The sequence below is a fragment of the Leptidea sinapis genome, chromosome 44 (genome assembly GCF_905404315.1).
Source record: "Leptidea sinapis chromosome 44, ilLepSina1.1, whole genome shotgun sequence".
Taxonomy (NCBI): Eukaryota; Metazoa; Arthropoda; class Insecta; order Lepidoptera; family Pieridae; genus Leptidea; species Leptidea sinapis.
The window spans coordinates 3807042-3832780 of record NC_066308.1 but is presented as its reverse complement, the minus strand read 5'-3'; the positions used below and the strand labels follow the sequence as shown (position 1 = coordinate 3832780).

Sequence of the window (25739 nt, the reverse complement as noted above, 5' to 3'; positions counted from 1 at the left end):
CTATTTCTGCTGTGAAGCAGTAACGTGTAAGCATTACTGTGTAGTGCGCCGTAGCTAGTGAAATTACATCTTATGTCTCAATTTGACGAGCGAAGTTGTACTGCCATTCAGCATTTTTGGGGTTTCTCAAGAATCCTGAGCGGTACTGCATTGTAATGGGCAGGGCGTATCAATTACCATTAGCTGAACGTCTTGCTCGTCTTGTCCCTTATTTTCATAGAAAAAAAAAGAGTTCAAAGGTAAATTTCGCCACTATATACAAGACTATAACAGCTCAGATGGGGCATTGGGTGAGCCGGAAAGCAGAAGACCCCGGTTCGAATCCAAGTGTCCTATTAGTTTTTTTTTGTACAAGTTTTGTACCTTCTTAAAAATCCGAGCAAGGCTCGGTCGTCCAGATACTAAATTATTATTTTATGAAATAAATTTTTAAAAGTCGGCGTTTATCTTATCTTATAACAGCACAACGTCACAATATTACTGAAAACTTTTCTATTCAGTTAATCTTCTCAAATGTGCACAAAAACATATTTATACTATTATGAGAACTTAACGGAAATTGAATTTGAGAATTTCCTGCCCGGTATGAATTTAATCCAAATTGGATTTCATACATCGTAAAAGTTTATATGATTCTTTACTAAATCAGTCTTATTTACATATAGACATATTTACATTCACACTTAAGTAAAAATATCTATACAATAAAAAAAACAATAATTATTTTATTCAATATACATTTATATATAAATGCTAATGTACTAAATATGTTAAAAATACTTTTAAATATCGGGCTTGTAATAAGTATGTAAAATTTAATAATATTAAATTACATACCAGTTTAAGAAATATATTACAAAATACATGTATATATATAATTTCATTTAAGTTATTATTGGAAACTTTATACAATTTTATATGTATTTTTGTAAATATTTTAAAAACCTCTTGATAAAGGCGTGCCACCTTTTATAATTTACCTATTCATTGAACATTGCACATGATAATTCGCTGCGGAAACTATTGTTGATAGAACAAAAAATGTTCTACAGTAGAAAGTATAAATATGTCCAAAAAAGGCCGCAATTGCACATGCAGTCCAACTACTGTTGTTATGCCACTATAACATCTATTTTACATTTTCAAAGTTGATAAAAGTACCGACAATAATCAAACCATTCATACCATGACGACCTGTATAGCCGAGTGGTTAGCGATCCTACCTACTAAGCTAGAGGTCCCGGGTTCGAATCCCGATGGGTGCAAGCATTTATTTGATGAATATGGATGTTTGTTTCCGAGTCATGGATGTTTAAATGTATTTATGTATGTTTAAGTAAGTATATTGTATTAAATATATCATTGTCTTGTAACCCATAACACAGGCTATATATGCCTAACTTGGGGCAAGATAAGTTGTGTAAAATGTATGTCAATATTATTATTATATTATACCTCTGTATTAATCGTTATTCTATTAAATGATATTTTATTAAATACCGTTTCAATACCTGTAAAATATTATTTAAATTATTAAAATCGGACGTTCCATTTAAAAGATATAATTAATTTTAAAATGTCAATCTAAAGAAAATAATGCAATAATAAAATAATAACTGAGGGAAATAAATCTTTTATGTTAAAAAAATTAAATCTATTGTTCGACTAAGTAGACTTTCCTCTACCACGAGGTCGGTAAACCGCGGGGTATTGCTAGTTAAATATAAGATTTTAAATCACTTAGTTAACGTCAAATAGTACCACCCATTCTAATAAATATGCCTCTGAAAAAGCTCAATAAAATTCAGCAAGTTGCTTTTTTTTTTAAATTTCGTCACAATTTCGTTTATATTACGAAAAAAAATTATTATTACATAGTCTGAGGGCGTTTGCTCCATTCGCAATCTGTGGTATCATTAAGACGTCAAGAAGTAATTTATTTTATACTACATACTACGTAATAAGAGGCGGAACTGCCGAAATTTTAATTTAAAGTTTCCGAACTGAAATTTAGTATGAAACGTGCAGTAAATTGAGATACGTTTGAATAGATACGTATAGCAAAGTGGGTGATAAGTTTACGAATAACTCAATATCGCGCTAACCAATTTCGATGATTATTTTTTTATTGGAAAGGATATACTTCAAAGATAGTTTGGTGAGAGTTTGGTAAGTTCTCATTACGGAATTCATGACAAAGTCACAAAGTCAAAACACAGACTCTTCAATTCTTAGGAGCAAATTATCGATACTCGGCCGAATATTTTTTCCGGATATTTAAGTCATGTACCATAACATAGTTATGGTCAAGTAATTGTCGTAGTCGAATATGATGATCAATGGGACTCCTTAACGACTTACAGTAAGGGTGCGATCTGTGGCAGAATTTCTAACTGTCTGTAATCAAATTGCAAAGCACTTAAGTTCATTACTGCACTGAGTATATCTACACAGATTTAGACAAACTGTTAGTTAGTGAACTTTAAATTCACTAAAAATCTAAAAATTAACAAAGAACAACCGATTTAAAAAACACTATTCCAAAAATAGACATAATAAGCACTAATTATTATAAAAATAATTGCGTATTTTTATACAATCTGATTAATTAATGTAATTCTTGCTACGATTATTTTTTTGTTGCTTTTTTGTTATTTTTTTTTATTAATGCAATTTACAAATAATTACAATTACAATGTATGCGTCAAAAACTAAAAGGCTTACACGAGTAAGTAAAATAAAGTAAATTAATAATTATAAACACAAGAGTTATTGAACACAGCAGATGCATCAATCCTCACCGTACCGTAAATAAATAGAGGCATTATGCGAGCATTTTATCAAATAAATTATATAATAACTTTAATTTTAAGAAATTAAATAAAGGAAAAAAAAAGAACATGAAGCAGATCTCCCAGTAAAAAGATCATCCATCGAAAGAAGAAGACATAGACGAAATATCTTGTATCAAATTTAGTAGTTTCATTAGCTCGATAATGAAACGTGTTTATCTATAAATAAGAGACCGTCCCGAATTAGACCGCTGCTAAAATTATTTGGTGACATCAAGACGTGTTGTAAAAAGCGACGATAGTGATTCATACAACTCGCCAACTTTAGAACTGTGACTATATCTGCGACTGAAAAATTAAGTAATATTAGCGAATACATCGAAAATTTTATATTTCGCAATGCAATCGTACTTAAGGCCGGGACCACATACAAAGGAAAAAGGAGTATTGCTGTCATCTCTGGTCTAGTGCACCCCAGCATCAGCTCGATCCATTTGACCGCGTGCAACGCAGAGCAGGTCGAACTGTCGGAGACCCAGTGCTCAATGAAGGGCTGGATCACTTGGCGTTGCGTAGAGACGTCGCTTCATTGAGTGTCTTCTACCGCATTTATCATGGGGAGTACACACCACAAGTTAGGATATCATCCCCACCATCTGGATGTGTGGCGGTCCCCCACAGTGCGGTTTTCAAGGAGCTTCTTCCTTCTTCGTACTACAAAACTGTGCAATGAGCTCCCTTGTGCGGTGTTTCCGGGACGATACGACATGGGCACCTACCCTCAAAATAGCGCATACAACTTAAAGGCTGGCAACTCTCCTGTGATTCCTCTAGTATTTCAGGATAATGTGGGCGGCGGTGATCACTTAGTACCAGGTGACCGGTACGCTCGTTTATCCTCCTTTTCAATAAAAAAACTGATAAGTATCCCCCCTCTCTTTGAGTGTTGTTGCTACCAGAGATTGAATAAACTAGTGCATTAAAAAATAAATCGTCAAGAGAAAAGAACATCTCTATGAATTTATTGTAACTACACTGACCTGTTTAAATACCACTGGACAGGCTGTTCCATATGTTTGACAGCAAAGTTTTTAGTGAGCGTCTAGAAAACTAATTTTGACGTATAATACAAATGGCTGCGAAGGAACGTACAATACTCTGAACTATTTTTACATTTTGAATTATTTTGTTCGTTTTCCGTTATATATACTTCAAGAATCAACGTAATAAAATACAATTTTATTTCGTAAATAGATTCCCACCATCTATCGATGTTTGCTGAGGTTGCCATCACTAGATTTAGTACCGCAGACTCTCGCTACATCGCCAACAGCACCAAAATGGCGTGTATCAAACAGGCACAAAAGCACTTTGACAGCCGCCAGTCCACTGGTATATAGTAGAGGTCAGTGTTGTAAAAAAAATAAAATAGCCTTTATTATTACTAGTGACTTAATTTTTCTTATAAATAAAACTTAGATTAGCTTAACTAGTAATTTGTCTGTCGACAAAGGCCTCCTCTAAATACTTCCACCTTATTCGATCTCTGGCTACTCTCATCCAGTCCGGTCCTGTTATCCTTTTAAAAGTGTGTGTTGTAACTGTCATCAATTTATTTACAGGTCTTAAGCAGTCAGTAACGCTTAGAATTATCTCCTACACTACTTAATTACTACATATTTTAAAACAAAGTTCACGATAAACTCAAAACCTACTGTACCAATGCTGTTTTCACTAACGGATAACGTGGTTCTCGAAGAAGGTTTTACTATGTAATTTGTTAAGTTCTTGTATATATATACTTGTATTATCCATTAGCGATATTTGTTGGTGATGTCGGTAAGAAATAAGCCGTCTGGGAGCTTTTAATGAAAACGCTGTCGCAACACTTTGAGATATAACAAAATTGGTGGAATTGTTTATCTTATATAGAGCTACAGAAAAGTCGGCAATGGCGTAATATGTGTATCTCTTAAAATGGATACTATATTCATTTTAATACTTCAAAAAAGTTGGTAATTATTAAGCGATAATGTAATGTTTAAGCAAATACGATATTAATCCTCATCATTATAGTACAACATATTATAAAATAATTCAGATTGTCATAGTCGATTTGTTTCATTTTTAACTCATTTGGTAACACATTTTCAATGGCTTAAGTCTACAGTATTCCGGAACACTTACATAATATTTTTTTTTAGACAGAACTGCGTCATTTTTTTTCATGGAATAGGAGGACAAACGAGTGTACGGGTCACCTGTTGTTAAGTGATCACCGCCACCCACAATCTCTTGCAGCACCAAAGGAATCACAAGAGCGTTGCCGGCCTTTAAGGAAGGTGTACGTGCTTTTTTTGAAGGTACCCATGTCGTATCGTCCCGGAAACACCGCACAAGGAAGTTCATTCCACAGCTTTGTAGTACGTGGAAGAAAGCTCCTTGAAAATCGCACTGTGGAGGACCGCCACACATTCAGATGGTGAGGATTATATCACAACTTGTGGCGTGTCGTGCGAAGGTGAAATACGGCGGAAGGAATTAGGTTAAACAGCTCTTCGGAACACTCCCCGTGATAAATGCGGTAGAAGACTTGTTGTCAAGTTTTGAATAATATAAAATTAGCTAATGCACAAAAATGTCAAATAAAAACTGGTCACACGTTATCGAACTGTCAGTTTGTTTATCGCTAGTAAATTGTTAGTCTATGCTCGCTACCCGTAGTCTTTCTCTTTTGTTAACCGACCTCAAAAAGGAGGAGGTTATCAATTCGCTCGGTATTTTTTTATGTATGTACACCGATTACTCTGAGATTTATGATCCGATTTACGTAATTATCTCTTTGTTCGATGCGAAATAGATGCCATTTGGTCCCATAAAAATTGTACATAGTTTAGCCTAGTAGTTTTCACTTTATGAACATTTATGTATACCTGGATGACATAATTATTATTAGCTGACACTAAAACTTTTAAAAAAACAGACTTCAAAAACTGAAAAGTATCAAAAATTTTTAGTCTATGCTCGCTACACATAGTCTTTCTCTTTTGTTCCAATCACAGTTATGACATCTTTCGCCGAATTTGTTAAATATAACCCCAGTATTAGAATAAGACGTGTCATTCGATGTGAACTCGACGAGAATACTTGAAAATTATATCTTGTATTGATTGATCTTTTCAGTCTAGCCTCTTCTAATCTATACGTATCTATAGTCGGAGTATAAAAAAATGTTTTCCGAGTCATAAATACGTAGAAGAGGTCACACAGACGATATGATTGGATCAAAATTCATATTTTGTAATGATAAAAGGTTCGTATCTTTTTTAATCTATAGCAAAGGAAAATGACATGATCTTTAATTTTATTTCATATTCAACGTTTGCTGGGTCAGATAGTTATTTATAAAGTTGAGTACATACGTAATTATTACATCAATGTGATTGTAATGTGTCCGTAAATAAAAAGACGAAAATAACTTAATGATAATTTCTTTATATTTGAGAAGGAGGTAAACAGTAAACACATTCGCTACAGTCTGTCGCATTGCAGTTTAACAGACATTTGTTTGTGCAACAACTTGGCTATTGCCATTCGAATTTGAGCTTAAATTTAACCAACGAGGTTTAATTTTTAGTTGACTATCTTTGTTGCTGACATTTTCAGGCCCTGCGGTACTTTTACAAACATATTTTAAGATTGTATGTTCAAAGTATAACTATAAAAGTTTCTGTGATAGTTCATTATATTTTGTAATTTTTCGTTTGCTGGATATTAGCGGTATCTTTGTATACTGGACTGTAGATAGGTATATATCATATATATATATACTAGCTGACCCAGCAAACGTTGTATTAAAATCGCGATACAAAAGTAACTGTTGATCGTAGATGGGTGAAAATTTGAGGTTGTATGTATTTTTTAATGCTGACTCATAATCAATAAAATTTAAAAAAAAATTAAAAAAAAATTTTCGTGTGGACCGTGTGTGTGTGTTAAGGGTAACAGTTAGGGGGATGAAAAATAGATGTTGTCTGATTCTCAGACCTACCCAATATGCACTCAAAATTTTATGAGAATCGGTCAAGCCGTTTCGGAGGAGTTGAATGTTCAACACCATGACACGAGTATTTTATATATTAGAATATATCTCTCCTTTGCACAGGACGCCGCGGATGGCTAGATTATGGGTACCACAACGGCGCCTATTTCTACCGTGAAGCAGTAATGTGTAAGCTTTACTGTGTTTCGGTCTGAAGGGCGCCGTAGCTAGTGAAATTACTGGGCAAATGAGACTTAACACCTTATGTCTCAAGGTGACGAGCGCAGTTGTAGTGCTGCTCAGAATTTTTGGGGTTTTTCAAGAATCCTGAGCGGCACTGCATTCTAAGTTAGAAGTTAGTTGAAACACAATTATAAATAAGGAGTTTAATAAAGACCGACATTTTAACACCAGTGGGAGGCTCCTTTGCCTGTGCAAAGGATATAGGATAGATACAAGATGCCAGCTAGATTATGGGTACCATAACGGCGCCTATATCTGCCGTGAAGCAGTAATGTGTAACCATTATTGTGTTTCGGTCTGAAGGGCGTCGTAGCTAGTGAAATTACTTGGCAAATGAGACTTAACATCTTATGTCTCAAGGTGACGAGCGCAGTTGTAGTGCTGCTCAGAATTTTTAGGGCTTTTCAAGAATCCGGATGAATCACTGCATTCTAATGGGCAGGACGTATCAATTACCATCAGCTGAATGTCCAGTTCGTCTCATCCCTTATTTTCATAAAAAAAAGTCTAATGTTTGTATACAGGGCTATAGATATGTATTTAAACCTTTTCTGTTTGTGAACAAAAAAGATCTCGCTGTCTTCTATTCAAATGAATCAATAAATCATGAACCGGCTCTACTTGTGGTGGCAGGATGATCTTGTTACCAGAAACTCTGCTTCAGATTCCTAAAAATTATTATATTTTTTTATAACCCCTTATTTAAAAAAATTGCTTGCAAAATACCATTATTTATTAACTGTGTGTGTGGATGATGCAGCTACTGTACTCAATAACTTTTGTATTCATTTACATTTACTTCTTTGACTTACTCGTGTAAGGCATTGACTATTTGATGTTTGAGTATTATTTTGCATCACTTTGCATAATAAGTAATTGAAATGATTTGTAAAACGATGAAAATGTAAATGTTGATTTAAAAGAGTGGCAATCAGTTTCTTGCCGCTTCTTCTCATTTGCTCAAACCCTTTACGAAGTGGCGGTAAATTCAATAAGAAAAATAATTTTGTCGACATTCATAAGTGTCAATTCCGTGACGTACATGAATAAAGTGATTTTAATTTGATTTGATTTACTATTCATACAAAATGTTGATGAAAGCATAGAAGGAAATAATTTCAATAAATCCTGGCCTTCTTGAAACAAAAGATTTATTTCTGGATGAGAATAATCGCCTAGAACCATGTTTTTAAAGATCACATAGACTTGGAGGTTTTAAGAGACATTTACATCAGTATATGGGATCCTCAAACGAAACGCTATCTAGAAATAAAACAACAGGATTTACTATGACGCAACTAAGAAACATAGGTTCCTGATCCCTTTGGGACCCTAAAATACGATGAGTCAAAAAATTATTACTCCTTGAGGCGCTCCCGTTTTTCCTATTATTATAAGGCGACGTGTACACTAAATATTTACCCCCTTATTCATAATGGTCCGCTAACTTTAAACAGCCGCTAAGGAGTGTTTTTTCTCATTCTGACTTAGGTCAATAGAAGAAGACAGAGTGAGAATTAGAAATGCTTTAAGTTAGCAGACTATTATGAATAAGGGGGTTAATGATTATCAAACATCTGCAGACAAATACAATTTGAAAACAAAATTTTTATGAACGATGCGGGTCTCGAACCCACGACCTCTGGCGTTCCGTGCCAGTGCTCTCCCAACTAAGCTAACCGTTCAACTGTTAGCAAGCAATAATAGTAATAATAATTATATTGACACACTTTTTACACAAATTATCTTGCCCCAAGTTAAGCATATATAGCCTGTGTGGGTTACAGGACACACATGATATATTTAATACAATGGATAGTGTATTAATCCTAGAAGTGAGGGTTATCACTTTAAAAACATAATAAATTGTGTAGATCTACAGACAAGCTACATCAAAATGGTTATTTTTAAAGTGATCTCTCAATTCTGGGATTAATAAAATAAAATTAGATAAATAAGTTAACAAATTATTTCTATTTCTCTTAACTTTCATTATTTATTTAAAAATGGAGTTACCATATCACATCTCTAGTACCAGCACTTCATTATGTATAAGTTATAAATGTCCATTGTTGTCTCAAAATTGGTTCAAGTTCAATTTCCATCTGGATGTGTGGCGGACCTCCACAGTGCGGTTTTCAAAGAGCTTTCTTCCACCTACTATAAAGCTGTGGAATGAGCTTCCTTGTGCGGTGTTTCGGGACGATACGACATGGGTACCTTCAAAAAAAGCGCGTACACCTTCCTTAAAGGCCGGCAACGCTCTTGTGATTCCTCTGGTGTTGCAAGAGAATGAGGGCGGCGGTGATCACTTAACACCAGGTGACCCGTACGCTCGTTTGTCCTCCTATTCCATACAAAAAAAAAAGGTAAAATTGTTTTTGGAGTCACTTAAATTACCGTTACAATTGGCACTCTGATAGAGAAGAAAGGGCGAAAGAAATACTCCCATTATGCTTTTTTGTGCTAATTTAATAATAATTATACTTCTTAAATATTTTTTTTTAATATAAGTAACAGCTACAGACGTCATAATCTTGCCTCAGACTGCCTCGTCGTTTATTCGCTTTTGAGTAAAATGATTTATAACAAATACATTTTATAAATAGTATTAATCTATTTAGATATTATCTGCACATAGGCTGGGATTTATTAGTAAAAGTGTTTACATTTATCCTTAAACTGTTATGTATTTATGGAGCCTAGTATATTAAGTATAATTTAGAATATAGGTAGCAAATAGATTAGAAACACTAGGCTTACAATTCTATGAAGACAAAACCGATTATCAAAGGCACACTAATGCGTACAACTAAACCTATTTAGCAAGGTATTAACCTCACAGCCACAACAAACCGTATTCCCTTTGAGTTTATCCTGGCCATTCTGTTAGGACACATACAAAATTCGCAGTGCTAAATTGAATTTGACAACACCCTAGTTACGTTTACGCACTGTGTGATTCGTTAGAAAAGCTGGTTAATTGAACTGGGAGTGTATTTTTAGAATGTGAAAACTTTTATAGTGGCGTTGAGCACTTTTCATGGGATGGGTATTAAATGTTAAACTCGCATCAGGACACATGGCCTGATCGAAAATTCGTAAGACAGTCGTTGAAATTATGTATGAAAGTAGATTTTTCTGAGAGAAAAACTTTTTAATGTGTTATAATTATCTAATACTTCTGAAGTGTTAAATTTTTTATGTTAAAATATAAATAGTCAGTTAGTGTACGATAGCGCAATAAATGAATATTGTATTTAACCACATAAATAATAATAAATACTTTTATACTAATAAATAAAGCAATTCATGCGAAACTATTCCCTAGCCTTTCCAAAATATGCAAAAATGCACAACGTTAATGTTCAAGTTTTCACTTCTGCCGCCACTCCAGGAGTGCAACCGAACTTTTAAAATTTTGTAATTTGTCCAGTCCAGCTTAAGTAGACAAGATATACAAAGTACTATAATTGAAACAGTTAAAATTTAGACAATTTATGTTTTTGAAGTGATAACCCTCACTTCTGGGATTAATTACACAAATTAATTTGAAAACATAATTTATGAACGATGCGGCACTCGAACCCGCGACCTCTCGCGTTCCGTGCGAGCGCTCTTCCACGGATCCAACCGTACGAGTGACGTAAAGATCACAAATCTCGATATGTCTTTGTTCAACTCTCAGGTTGTGGATGTGAGGCCATGGGTTCGAGTCTCGCATCGTTCATAAATTTTGTTTTCAAAGTATATTGTGTAATTAGGTTTTCACTTTAAAAAAGCAACAAATTGTTTGGATTTGAAAGAGCGACATCTCAAGTCAATTTCCTAATACGCAAATATTGGCGCCACATGATTGATTATTGATGAAGCCACAACCTGAGAGGATAACATAGCAAACATCTTGTTTTTTTTCAACGATACGTACCTCGAACCGTTGGCTCAATGGAACAGCGATCGCTTGGGACGCGAGAGGTCGCGGGTTCGAGTCTCACATCGTTCATAAATTTTGTTTTCAAATTTATTTATGCAGTTAAAGTTTTTGTAAGTTGGTATAATCGAGCATATTATGGTTTACCTTCTGGTTAGTGATCGAGTGTTGCCGACCTATTACGTGGCTGTAGGGGTAGACACTCTATATCAAGATCTTCCAATAGAGAATAAAATTAATGTCTATTCATTAATAACTATATTTTTCTTTTATCAGGTATTTACTGACAACGGTGCCGGTCGCTCCCCGTTGGTCACTGTTTACGTCAGCATTGATTTTATGGTAAGCAATTACATTAGAATATAAGTTATATACTTACAAAGCAACGGAAATGAGTGTTTGACGCACCACATTGGTACAATTAAATGATGTATAAACAATGAAAAAAAATTATGTGCGTACAAAGTACACATGAAAGAAGTGAAATCTGCATTGTGCATGAACCTCTAAACTGCATATGAAGTCCTGGTACATGTCGCTAGGATGACACATCATTCAATCGCTATGAAAGACATTACTATCACCGCTACCATATTTATGATCTCCTGGTGTCTAAGTAGTAATACGTTGCGCGTATATATACAATCTCTTTTTCAACTATGATAGCCTGGTACCAAAACACTATATAATCCTATCTCATTTTCTCCCACGTAAAATCTTATGAATTTACGTCTGTCTCTTTTTACGCGATTTTTCGTTTCATCGACTTTCAAATTACAACTGCTGCTAAATAAGTTTTCACTTCAAAAAAGAGAACCAACTAAATTCATCAAAATTGGATCCTTTTGCTTATCTGCCTGCTTTTAATATATCTGGACTCTTTAATATTGTCATGATTCATTGATAATAAGTATTTCAAATTTTGTGTCATGAAATAATTAATAGAACACAGTATATTGATACTACAAACTGATGACGCTGAAATGTATATAAGTACAAGTAAGTAAATGTTAGCAGCAGTCTAACTGACCCAAAAGAATTAAGTATGGAGAGCGAGCCGATAGTCTTGAGGAATCGAGCGGAGATAAGTTATCTCTCTCGCCCAAGATCGCCATAGTTTTATTTCAGAATTAAAAGCATTTTTCATTTATTACAATCAATTTATTATTATATTCAATAATACAATTTTATTTACAAACCTAAAAATCATCTATGTCGTGTTAAATAGTATTGTAAATTATAAATAAAAATTATAAATGTAAAGAAAAAATCAATTTGCTTTTCATGTTCTGTAGATATACAATTATTTTTTGTAAAAATTTAAGTTTTATATTAATCGTCGAGAAATGATTACAATTATGCGCTATTTTTGCTATTTCTTTGGATAGTGGCCTTAAGTAACCCTTAAGTTGATATTAGGTAAGTAAGCTGATAAAACTGGGGAGAGTTCATTTTTAAGACTTAACCTTGTGATGCAGGGAAAACCTTAGAAAAATAAAGTTTGCTGTAACAGAAATAATAAAATAAATTTCTAGAACTAGATCGCAACATGACTTTGCATTGACATTGCACCAGATGCCGGCTAGATTATGGGTACCACAACGGCGCCTATTTCTGCCGTGAAGCAGTAATGTGTAAAAATTATTGTGTTTCGGTCTGAAGGGCGCCATAGCTAGAGAAATAACTGGGCAAACGAGACTTAACATTTTATGTCTCATTTTGACGAGCGCTAGAGTAATGCGACTCAGAATTTTTGGGTTTTTCAAGAAGTCTGAGCGTAACTGCATTGTAATGTGTAGGGCGTATCAATTAAAATCAGCTGAATGTCCTACTCTTCTTGCCCTTAATTTTCATAAAAAAAATTCTTCAAATCAAAAAAATGTCAAAACGCACAGTGTGTAGGCAAGATAAAGCTGTCGTCTTGATGTCATTATCCGACGTTTTTAGGTCTATCCCCTTGGTGGATTCTGATAAAGGACCCCCAACGGAGACATCCATGCGTGGAATTTGTGACTATACGAAATTGGAAGATAGTAAAGACGATATAAGGGTGCGTTCACATGCCGAACGAATATTCTAGTATATTAGAAATTGATACGGATTTTTGTTTTTTTTTTTGTTGAGAAATTATGAATTTGATCAATCGTAAATAAATACTCTTTCTGTTTTCTTTTTTAGCTTCCTTTCTCTATCGTTCGTTAATGTGGACCTGGCATAAGTCGTATGTTTTAGTTGTTCTGCCCATTACAATGCAGTCGTACCGCAATTAGGGTTGCCACGTTGAAACACAAGATGTTAAGTTTCTGTATCTCAGTAATTTTACTAATTATTATGTCTTCCAAGCTAAAACAAATGGTTGCTAAGCATTAAATGTGTTATTACAAAAAAGTTAAATATATTGTGTTGAACACTTGTTTTAAAAGAGTTCTATTACAAATCTGTGTTCTTCTGTTGCTTAGCGTTCACCATTCTTTAGAGATTGTTTATATTTTAACACGAGTCGAAGCTTGTCTAAGTTGTGTCTAACGGATAGATTATATTCATATGTAAGATTTAGATTATATGATGACAGATAGATGTCAGCTGTCAAAAATAGCGTTCCGTTCCTGTATACCTCAATTTATGTTGTGCTTAACGACGTTTGAGTTAAACACAAGCTAAACACTGTTTTGTAATAGAAAAAGATAAACTCCATTTTAGTCGTCGTTATTTTTAGGTCACTGTCGTTGTTATAGTTAGATCACAGTCGTTGTTATAGTTAGATCACAGACTAACAAAACACGTGTCTAAGCCATATTTAAATATTTTTTTGTGGTAACACCGTATCTGTCTTATTAATAATCGCAGTATAAAGTTATTCCAAGATTACAATTACTTCTCCCTGTCACGTAATTCTGTAGTGATTAAGGTAAAATAAGGTGTTATTACAAAAGATAATTAAATCACGGCTTAGACACATATATTATTCAACAGTGTTTAACTATTTAAGCGACGTCTTAAGATTGACGCTAAACAACAGAAAGACACGGATTTATAATAAAAAAAATAAAACAAGTGTTCAACACGTGTTTAACTTTTTTGTTATCACCGAAATTCAAATTCAAATATTTTTATACAAGATAGGACACAAAATCACTTATTAATAGTCAAACACTATCATCCATTCCAAAAGAATGCCTCAGACCTGAGAAAACCGGGCGCAACACTCTTTTTTTGTTTTGCATAAAAATGGTTACATTGTTACAAAGTAATATCGTACAATTAAACTTATTATTTAATAGCCTGAGGGCGGTTGCGCCATTCCCAATCTGTGTTATCATTAAAAAAGTCATTTATGTTATAGTAACCTTTACCACACAAACGTTTTTTCACAATTCTTTTGAATATCGTAATACTTTTGTTTTGAACATTTTCTGGGATCTTGTTGTAAAAGCATATACATCGCCCCACAAAAGACTAAATCAAGTAAGCCGAGTAGTAGGCATTATAAGTTTATGTCTGTGCTTGGTATTAACATTATGGTTATGACAGTTTCTAGCAAATTCACTGATGCGTCTAGTTACATACATGGTACGGACCCTAGTCTTCTCGATATTTTCGTACGGCGCTGAGTATTGGACACTGAAAGCTGCAGACCGCAAATGCATTGACGCCTTTGAGATGTGGTGCTGGAGAAAGATGCTCCGTATCCCCTGGACAGCATTTCGATCTAATATCTCCATACTGCGTGAACTCATGATCTCCTCGCGATTGTCTTCCGAATGTCTGCGCAGAGTTTTAGAATACTTCGGTCACATCGCAAGGAAGGACGTTGGAAACCTTGAGAGGCTCATTGTGATCGGCAAAATAGATGGAAAGAGGCCTCGTGGACGCAGTCCAACACGATGGTCCGACCAGATCCGCTCCGCCCTCGACTCTACGGTTCACAATGCCTTTCACACCGCCAGAGACAGGAATAGATGGAGAGCGATCATACGTGAGAAAGTGATGCAGAGGGTGGTCGCGACCCTCAGTACTGAGGATTACGACGCAGGGAGGAGGAGGTCTAGTTTCATACATTACATTATCAAGAATATTTATTAATAAAAGGCGCATCAAACTAATCGGCGTGTAGTGCAAACAGCCTTCCATTCGAGTGAAAAATTTCATATACAAATCCCATCTTAATAATGAAACTCTGCACACATAATTTTTATTCAATGTCGGTTCGTCAGTTATAAAAATAATAAAAACTATCATTAATGCTAATAATTATACCAAGGCAACAATTATTTTATTTTATGTTATAAGAATATTAATCACTTTATGACCAAAACTTAACACATAATATGATTGGCTATTTGCTTTAATAATTTTTTTGTCTACTTTTATCTGTTATTTATATAGCCACGATCATTAATGTAATATATATATACTTACTTAATTGAGTCTTTAAAAAAACTGTACTAATTGGCCCAAAAAAGCATTGTTATCGTACTTTCAAAAAATGTGCTTTTTAAAAAAACGACATAACAACCAAATCTAGGCTAAGTGTGGTAGGTTCATATAAATATTAGGTAATGTTTAGTACATACAATATTACATACATATTAATGGTTTAATCATTAACCTAAACATTTTAATGTTAATTTAAGAAAAATAACTGTTTAATATAATTTGCCAAGATCCTGTATATTCTATAATTTTCACATTTCCCGCGTTGGCTGTATGGGTGTGCCTTTGCCATTCTTTGAAGTAAAAATAAAACCACTCACCAGAGATAATTATGTATACAATATATTTCCCGCCCATTTAAGCGGCAACTCGAAACCTTACCATGTCGGAGAAAAATTATTGTATGCAACACGTTGTATAATTCATATTACGCTCGTGACGTCATTAATTGCAACGCACACTCACGTTTTTGACCCTTCTTGTACAACTGTTGCATAAAATACTATTATTTTTGGATATCTTGACTCATCCACGTTGTGGGTCTATCATCATCACTATTCGTCATCTATTGTGTTCAAGTTATTCATATATTTATATTACAAGAAGATTGTTTGACGAACTGTATACACACATCCTCCATCAACTTTGAAGAAAAATGGGTGTCACCATAAAACGAGAAAAAATTTCAAGCCAGTAGAGTTAATTTCAATATTTGCAAGTGCAGCAAGATTACCACAGCGTCGCCTGCTGTGAAGCAGTACTTCGATCATTATTGTGTTTTAGTTTGAAGGGCGCCTTAACTAGTGAAACTACTGGGATAGAGAGCCTTACGAACGAACGCTAGTGTTACGCGAACGGTGATTTCTTTACTTGGACAGTAGGCCGGTGAATGCGTAACGAGAGCGTTACGAACGAACGTTAGCGTTACGCAAACGGTGATTGAAACTTGACTTGGGCAGTAAGCCGGTGAATGCGTATTGAGAGCCTTACGAACGAACGCTACCGTTACAAGAACGGTGATTTCGTGATTTATTTCACTTTTATTAAAGTACCTCATTCGTATCGTCCTAGAAACACCGCACAAGGATACTTATATGACACAGCTTCGTTTTATGTCTCAAAGTAATAACCGTTTGTCAATTGTTAAATTGAGTAAATTGAACGGTGCTGCATTGTGATGTGAAGGGTGTAATACTTACGATAAAGTCAACGTCCTGCTGGTCTCGGAATCTCTTTTTTTATAAAAACCTGGTCTAGTGGAGACGGTGGCCTGACAGTATCAGCTCAAATTACGATCCAGTACCGCTGTGCAACCGCTCGATCGCTTGGTATTTCGTACAGACATCTTGCGAGATTGTTCAAAAGCGCTCTTTGACCTGATTTGCATCGCTCGCTACAAACTTTAATTTACAGTTTGAAGCTAAATTTTATATTCCTTCCCTAAGCAGTTTTTCCAAGTCGATACGACATGGCTGCCTTCAAAATTAACGGGTACAATTGTTTATCATTTCATCATTCATGACATTTTTTTTATAATAATAAGGGACGAGACGAGCAAAAAGTTCCGCTGATGGTAGTTGATATGCCCTGCCCATTAGAATGCAGTGCCGCTCAGGATTCTCGACAAACCCAAAAATTCTGAGCGGCACTACAACTGCGCTCATCACCTTGAGACATAAGATGTTCAGTCTCATTTGCCCAGTAATTTTAGCTACGGCGCCCTTCAGACCGAAACACAGCAATGCTTACACATTACTGCTTCACGGCAGAATTTGTCACCGTTGTGGTACCCATAATCTAACCGGCATCCTGTGCAAAGGAGCCTCCCATTGAACTATTCAAAACTTGAACACTACAAATAAAGTGATTATAAAATCAAAACTTTTTATTATTAATGACATTATGGGCGGTGTGAACATCCATCCAGTAAGCTCAATGTTTATCCAATAATGACGAACATAAAAACTAACCGGAGTTTTGTTTACTATGTAATTGTAAATATTTGCAAAGTTGACTCATTTTCGAGCCCTGCCAATTCTAAAGCAATGCACACGAGCATCTTTCGTGCCAAAAGGTCAAGTCCCACGCGAGGCCAATTCAATTGTATTGTATCGCTGTAATTACTGTGTATCTTGTTTATACACACATAGTTTGTGTAAGAGATTTTCACGAGTAGTTTCGTCTGTTTATTGATCAATGTATTGCAGAGAAGGTCTTTACTTAACGTCGCATTTTGAAACTGAAAACTCTTTAACTCTTAACGCCTAAAAGTTATAAATATATATTATACTAGCTGACCCAACAGACGCTGTTCTGTCAATAGAAAAAACAATGTAAGTAATCGGGAAAAACGTAGTCTAAAGACATCAGAAATGCCCCAAATGCAAAGAGTAAAAATGAATTAAAAATGTATTTCTGAATGATTTTATAATAATACTCGTTTGAAGTAATAAAATGATACATTACCGCTTTATAATTGCCAATTTTTTAGAGTATTAAAATAGATATAGTATGTTATCCATAAGGGCACATTACAATTATATATGCCCTTTCGGACTTTTCTGTAGACCTATATAAGATATTTGATAAAATGTTTATACTATATAAAATACGCAAGTGGCTGGCCCAGGGTCAGTCCTGCCGCTACCCTTCAGACAAATGCGGTCATGGATACGCTCTCTCACCAACAACCTACATAGAACCCGATGGACAAATGTCTCAGGCTGCAGACAGTCGAAAGAGGCGATTCCTGCACTATCGCCCAAACTGACACGTCGACTTATTAGCCTAAACAGACACGACATCCGAATTATGGTCGGCACCCTAACGGGTCACACATCACTGAACAAACACCAATTTACAATCGGCGTTACGGACAGTCCTAAGTGCAGAGGCTCTCTAACCGAAGATGAAACGGTCACTCACGTAATCCTGGAATGTGCTGGGGTGGCCAACCAACGGGCACAAACCTTAGTAAATACAAGGTCGCTCCAGGAAGTCTGCGAACACCCCAGGAGTGTTCTGAACTTCTGGAAGGAGCTGGGCTGGTTGGAATGACTGGCCAACACTGCACGCAAAATGGACCCAATTAAGCGGTCTAATTGCGGAAACAGGAGCCCTTTACCAATACCAATACTATATAAAATATTGTAGATTATTGGGTGGTTGAATCCGCTGCGTTGAATGAAGTTACGTTTTCAGCGGAAAATATAGCAACTGCATAACTGAAACAAGAGACGGTTATACATAATAAATTTATTACATTTAAGACGTGAATTCGTAAGTTTTCACTTCTCTACTCCCTAAATGGCCTATTTTACACTTTTCTTTTAGGTAAGGAGATTCCAGGAGCTCTCTTTATTTGGGCATTGCTTTAAGCGCTATGATTTAAGGTTTAGTTCATAATAATCTCTGTGTATTATTTCTCAAAAGTGACTTTTTGGTGGGAACGCTATAACTTACCTAATTCTTCATCAGATTTATTGATTCAATCATAATTTTTCCAAATGAAAAATCAACAGTGCCATCTGACGGCAAAATCATGCACTAATTTGTTGTGATCAGGTTAATAAAGGTTGAATTTGGCGTACTTTGCACTTTAAATTTTTAGGAGTTAAAGAGTACCATAGAGTACAGAGAGTAGTAGGTAGGAATATTAGTGTTTTGATATAGTTTATCAAGAGTTATAAGCTAAAGTCAAAGTCAAATAAACTTTATTCAATTAGGCTTATTAAGCGCTTTTCAATCGTTATTATATATCTTTTAAATTACTGAATCTACCATATGTTTGGAAGAAGTTGAGCTCATGAGAATAACATACAATAAACTCGACGGCCACTCTTTTCAATCAAATAGAGTATTTTACAATGGCTGTGGCAATTATATTCATAACAAATTAGTTTGTAAGGTGCTGCATTCAATTCAGTCGTGTTTAATTATAATGAATTATTTCATAAAAAGCTGTGATTTGAATTATGAAGCTATTCCATTTCATGAAGCATAATCCTCCATTGCTGAAAGTTTGAACTTTTTATTGGATTTTTGTTTCATTATGGAGTACTCATAGCAACTAGTGCTAAGAGTTCCCTCTTCAAAAAGACTTTGATGGTAAGTGATCACCACATTCTCTTGTAACACATCGCTTGAAAAATAATTTGTTGGTAGACCAATATCACTTAAAATATATAAAGCGCGTGCTTATTTTTCATTACAGCTTGAAGCAGCGCCATCTAGCGGCTAATAGAAGAAGTTCCTTGATGTTACATTTGAAGGCAGAGATAGCAAAAATTACAAATAGTAGGGTTGTGTGGTTTTATGAAACTACGGTAAAAGTGAAACTTTTTTCACATTATAGATATTTAACTAAAAATAGCGTGGACCACTGGCACAAATGAGTAATAGTCTATAACACTACATGATCAGCTGCTGCGAACTAAAGGCGCCACCATCACGCAACATGCAACACACACACGAAAATAATATAAATTATCCTATATTGAATGCATCAACCTTTAGAGATTTAATTCATTGTTTGTGTAAAGATCCTTCGTGAACTTGATGATCGTGATTACTGTCATAATAATTGATAATAATTCATCATTATTAGTAATTGCATCCACCAAATACAATGATTTATTAACTATAACAGGTCGAACTGGCACAACAAGCAGCACGGGTGGCACTCTTGGAGACAAATCAGAGTAATTGTATGTATACTATGTTAAGGCAGGCTTGACGACTTCCAACCTCCCGAACATGCCAGATTCCGGATTAAAAGGCTTTAACACCATAGACCACATACATACGCTGAGGTAGGTTATACAGAAGACAGAGGAGTTTAACCGGCTGGTTGAGAGTGGCTACTCTGCTTGGAGTTCGTGGACTATGAGAAAGCTTTTGATTCGATCGAGACCTGAGCGCTACTTCAGTCTCTCCAGAGGTCCCACTTCGATTTGCGATATATCGAAGCATTGAAGTGTTTGTTTATTTATTTTGTTTTTGGATGAGGGCAGCGCAGGTTTGATCGTCTTGGAAATCTTTGGGGGAGTCCTTGTCCAGCAGTGGACGTCTTCCGGCTAATGATGATACTATGTGGGCTCTATGCAGTATGCACTCTTGTGCAAACTAAATAAGTGAATATGTACAAAGTCATTGTTTGGCCGATCATGTCGTACGCAAGCGTCGTGTTTGCTCACGCTCCAGCAGGCCGCTTTTGTAGCTTGTTCAGAATAAGGCATGGTATCCACCAAAGCGGAGAGGAGATGTGAGCTGGGAGAACTCGAAATCAGTCAAGTCATGTCTACAAAAGGCCCGCCTATATGTATCTCCGCTCTGCTGCGTCGCTTGATCTCTCGACGCGGCACAAAATTCTACAGAAAAATGAGACATCTCTTCCCCTCTCCGCTTCATCATTTCCACCAAAGCTAAGCGGAGAGGATAGAAATAACGAAATCTGATTGGTTATCAAAATACATCTCCTCTCCTCTTCGCTTCGGTGGATACCGGACCTAAATCCTTGTGCAATGTCATCGGTACCCCGTGGCTGAACACTTTGAATGTTAAAACTGAATTAAAACAGGTGGAACTAGACAATCTCTGAATACGACAAGGTTGCTTGGAGCTTCCTATGTAATCTTTTTTGGCCGGCATTGTAATGCAATGTAGTTCTTACGTAATAAGGGTCAATATCGCTTGTACGACATTTCTACTCTTGCCAGCTGTTTCGGAAAATTTTCTTTTTTCTGTGGCATTACTTAATATTTTATTTTGAAAATTTTCAGAGCCCATATATTAAGAATCATGGTCTAATTGCAACGCCCCACTTTTACAATGTACTTTATTTACAACGTATACATTTTGTTATATATTAATATCATAACAATATAATAACCTTCAAATTAATCTGGTAATATTGCTCAGACTGATCCATTGCTCGACTTGAGCTGTCTTTTTTCAAATAAGCGTTACATAGCCGAACGCGACAGCTCAGTCTCATTCAACAGCCACAAATTAAAGTGCTTAGGACGCTTCATGAACTTTTCATTAAAAAAATCATGATGGTTTGGCAATGTGACCTTCCAACTAAATACTTTGTAGAGGCAAGCGAGTGAGAAGATGCGGGCACGTATTTGTAAAAGAAATGAAATAAAAAATGGTTCAGACCGAAACACAGTTATGCTTATAGATTACCGCTTCACGGCAGAAATAGGCGCCGTTGTGGTGCCTATAATCTAGCCGGTATCCTGTGCAAAGATGCCTCCCACTGGTAAAGTATTGGTCTAACAATCAAAATTTTTGTTCAATAATATAAACTTATTGACATCCATACATAATATTTTGACGTTTGAGTGTATCTGTTGCATCATTTTACATTTTACATATTATATTGTAATTTGAAATGATTTGTAAATCGATGTACTTAAATGTAAATCTTGATATAAAAGAGTGGCAATGAGTTTCTTGCTACTTCTTCTCATTAGCACAACCCTTTACGAAGTAGCGATAGATTCAATAAGAAAAATTTTTTTTGACATTCATAAGTGTCATTTCCGTAACCTACGTAAATAAACTGATTTTGATTTGATTTGATTTATTATTCCAAATGAACTGTTCTATTAACGTTATTCACGAGGAAGAAATTTTATACGGAAATATCTATTCCCTGAACATTAATTTATTTATTGTAAAGTGGTCAACATGTTACTGTCGTTAGAGTGTATAATTGCATGCTACTGTATTGAGTAACTTTACCCTTACGTTGCTCGATTGAAGTTAATTGATTCTAAAACAGAAACAATAGTTAAGACTTAATTAACAACGAGACCTTTAGTGGAACTTGCTCCGAAAGGTATTAGCTAGGCTTTCGCAAACAGAAGCATCGTAAAGGAGGTTTTGTTTACTGACTTTTAAAGGGCCTAGATTATATATTTAAAGTTAAGCCTTTTTAGGGTACCGTAGCCAAATGGCAAAAAACGGAACCGTTATAGATTCGTCATGTCTGTATCTCTGTCCGTTCATATGTCGCAGTCACTTTTTAGGTTCCGTGTATGTCACAGCTACTTTTTTCCGAAACTATAACAACTATACTGCTGAAACTTGGTAAGTCGATGTATTCTGTGGACCGCATTAAGATTTAAACACAAAAAAAAGAAAAAAGAAACAATAAATATAAGTGTTTTTAATTTAATTTATGAGTTTCATTTGTAAGTTTGCGAAAACTTACAATTGAAACAATAGACCATCAATGAATGATTTTTTAATATCATTTTTTTCTAAACTGAATAGTTTACGCGGGAGACACTTCCAAGGTGGTAAAACGTGTATCCCTCCCCTGTAACTTCTAAAGTAAGAGATTAATTAAACAAGAAATATATATATTATCTAGTATATGTAAATATATATCGAGATTTAGTAAGTAGTTTTTTTTAATACGTATAAATGATGAAAGCTCATTTGCACTGTATGATTTTAAGCAAAGATTTTTACCATTTCCATTTTAATAATATAATATAATTTTCCTTTCTAAATAACTTTTATATTATGTTACATGCTGCTACGGAACCTTTCATGGGGGTCAGCACTCGCACTTGGCCGCTTTTTTTTAGATTTAACGATTTCATGAGAGAGGACTTACAACATACTATAACCAAACAAATCGTGCGAGACAAAATAACATATCTAACAGATATACAGCAACATGAAAAGGAAAGTGAATCTATTGTACTTAACTGTAACTGATTTTGATTGACAAGTCGTAAAAAGTCAGCCACCCTTAGTATTTTGAATATTAAACCACTAGCTAACGCACACATTGACAAGTCAAACTTGGTCTCGCATTATTGGGCTGTCAAGTCATATATACGCTAGTATATTCAGTTTTTGGGAAAACATATTGATGGTCGCGGTAAGGACATCGAAATGTATATATTATGTAATGTATCACTAAGTATTATAAAACAAAATCCTCCGTCGGTCTGTCTGTCAGTTCGCGATAACCTCTAAAACTACTGCACCGATTATCAGGTTGTTGTCACTACTAGATAGCCTGATTCTCGAGGAAGGTTTTAGTATATAATTTCTTTAGTTTTTGTTTATATTTTGTATACATTATCTATATTTGTTGGAGGTGTCGGAAAAAAATAAGCCGTCTGAGAGCTTTCAACGAAAACGCTGTCTAAACCTTTTGAATTATAACAAAATAATGTGTGGTTGAATTGTGTATCTTATATAGTCCTACAGAAAAATCCGGGATGGCACATGTCTATTTTTTTATGAATATAAGAGACGAGACGAGAAGAACGTTCAGCTGATGGTAATTGATACGCCTGCCCAATACAATGCAGTGCCGCTCAGGTTACTTGAAAAATCCCAATAATTCTGAGCGGAACTACAACTGCGCTCGTCAACTTGAGAGATAAGATGTTAAGTCTCATTTTCCCAGTAATTTTACTAGCTACGGCGCCCTTCAGACCGAAACACAGCAATGCTTACACATTACTGCTTCACGGCAGAAATAGACGAGACAAAAAAATTGCTCTCAAACATATAATAGAACAGCCTGTCCAGTGGTATTTATACAGGTCAGTTAGTCGGGTCAGCTAGTATATATATAAGTTTGACGATCTGTGAGTGATTTCTATAAGATTTAACCTGAAGACGACGTTGTTTGATCTGATTCCTGCCATCGAATTCCACCTTCGCAAGGCACGCCATAAATTGATTTTAGAAAATTTGATTGTAAATTCAACAGCACAGGCACTTCTAAATATCGGATGACTCAAAGGGGTTGAGGGATATGAGGTATTTTTCCTTTTGAGCTACATAAATTCTTTTCTCGGTGTCACACCGAAATAATATATCACCTCATTTGTAATAATACAATATTGACTACGAGGTTTTCCAATACATTTGATCTTACGGTCTGTTAGAAGTCTACTCCTTCTTTAAGTTTCGGATTTCTTCTATTTTTTATTGGGTACATGTATTCTCTTCGTATATTTTCTTTCGTTTTCTATATTTTGTCTATATATTATTTTGAATGTTAATTATACTTAACAAAATTATTTCTATATACAGAATTCTGAGCTACGCTGAAGAATTAATAGATAGGCTTAAAATGATTAAGGCGCTATAGTCCTAAAAAGTAACATTTTTAAAAATCTACTTAAAATACTTCTACAAATACTACGGTTCCAATTTTTTGACATGTTTATCTTCATTTCTTTATCTAAATTATCGCTCTCTTTTTTATTTGAATTGTTTATATTATGATAGAACTATGATAGCTATAAACACAAAACTTATTTTATTCGATAGTTTATTAGTATTTATAAGTTTTCACTGTGGGATTTATCAATACGCTTTGTGAACTATTTTATATTAATTTTTTTCGTAATAAACCAAACGCGACGCCTTCGTTGCATGCTCGCTCAAGCCAGCAGTACGCCCGTGACCACTGTCAAGGAAGGTACTGTGTTTGTGTCTCTCGGGCTCACATTACGTAAGATTTTAGCAAACAAGCACAAAGCGGGAATCATAGTAAAAAAATAATGATGATGCGACAACGTATTTGTTGAAATATATAGGTAAATGTAAGTCGGAAAGTACTAAAATAAAATTTACGTAATATTATTTTGAATATTATGCCACGCGGGATTTATGTATATATGTACTTTAGGGAAGTTAGATAAATCCAAGATGACCACCGCACAAAATTATGATTTCATCAATATGGATATCGTGTCCGAGGTTCTCGAGGGTGCAGAGAACGATTTTGGGATCATTTTTGAAATCTAAGATGGCCGCCGCACAAAATTATGGTTTCAGCAATATGGATATCGTGTCCGAGGTTCTCGAGGGTGCAGAGAACGATTTTGGGATCATTTTTGAAATCTAAGATGGCCGCCGCACAAAATTATGATTTCAGCAATATGGAGATCGTGTCCGAGGTTCTCGAGGGTGCAGAGAACGATTTTGGGATCATTTTTGAAATCTAAGATGGCCGCCGCACAAAATTATGATTTCAGCAATATGGATATCGTGTCCGAGGTTCTCGAGGGTGCAGAGAACGATTTTGGGATCATTTTTGAAATCTAAGATGGCCGCCGCACAAAATTATGATTTCAGCAATATGGATATCGTGTCCGAGGTTCTCGAGGGTGCAGAGAACGATTTTGGGATCATTTTTGAAATCTAAGATGGCCGCCGCACAAAATTATGATTTCAGCAATATGGATATCGTGTCCGAGGTTCTCGAGGGTGCAGATAACGATTTTGTGATCATTTTTGAAATCCAAGA

General features: G+C 35.2%; 1 protein-coding gene across 4 annotated transcripts in view; it reads left to right on the top strand.

The window, feature by feature from the left end:
• The window catches only part of LOC126977273 (octopamine receptor beta-2R), a 272543-nt gene that overhangs the window by 21146 nt on the left and 225658 nt on the right, over nucleotides 1–25739 (top strand). For 3 of the 4 annotated variants that reach the window (XM_050826027.1, XM_050826030.1, XM_050826029.1), the window contains exon 2: nucleotides 11285–11350. The exons of the other annotated variant lie outside the window; for it this stretch is intronic. The gene's annotated coding sequence lies outside the window, so the exon portion shown is untranslated. The remainder of the gene's footprint in view (nucleotides 1–11284; nucleotides 11351–25739) is intronic. 4 annotated transcript variants of the gene reach the window in all.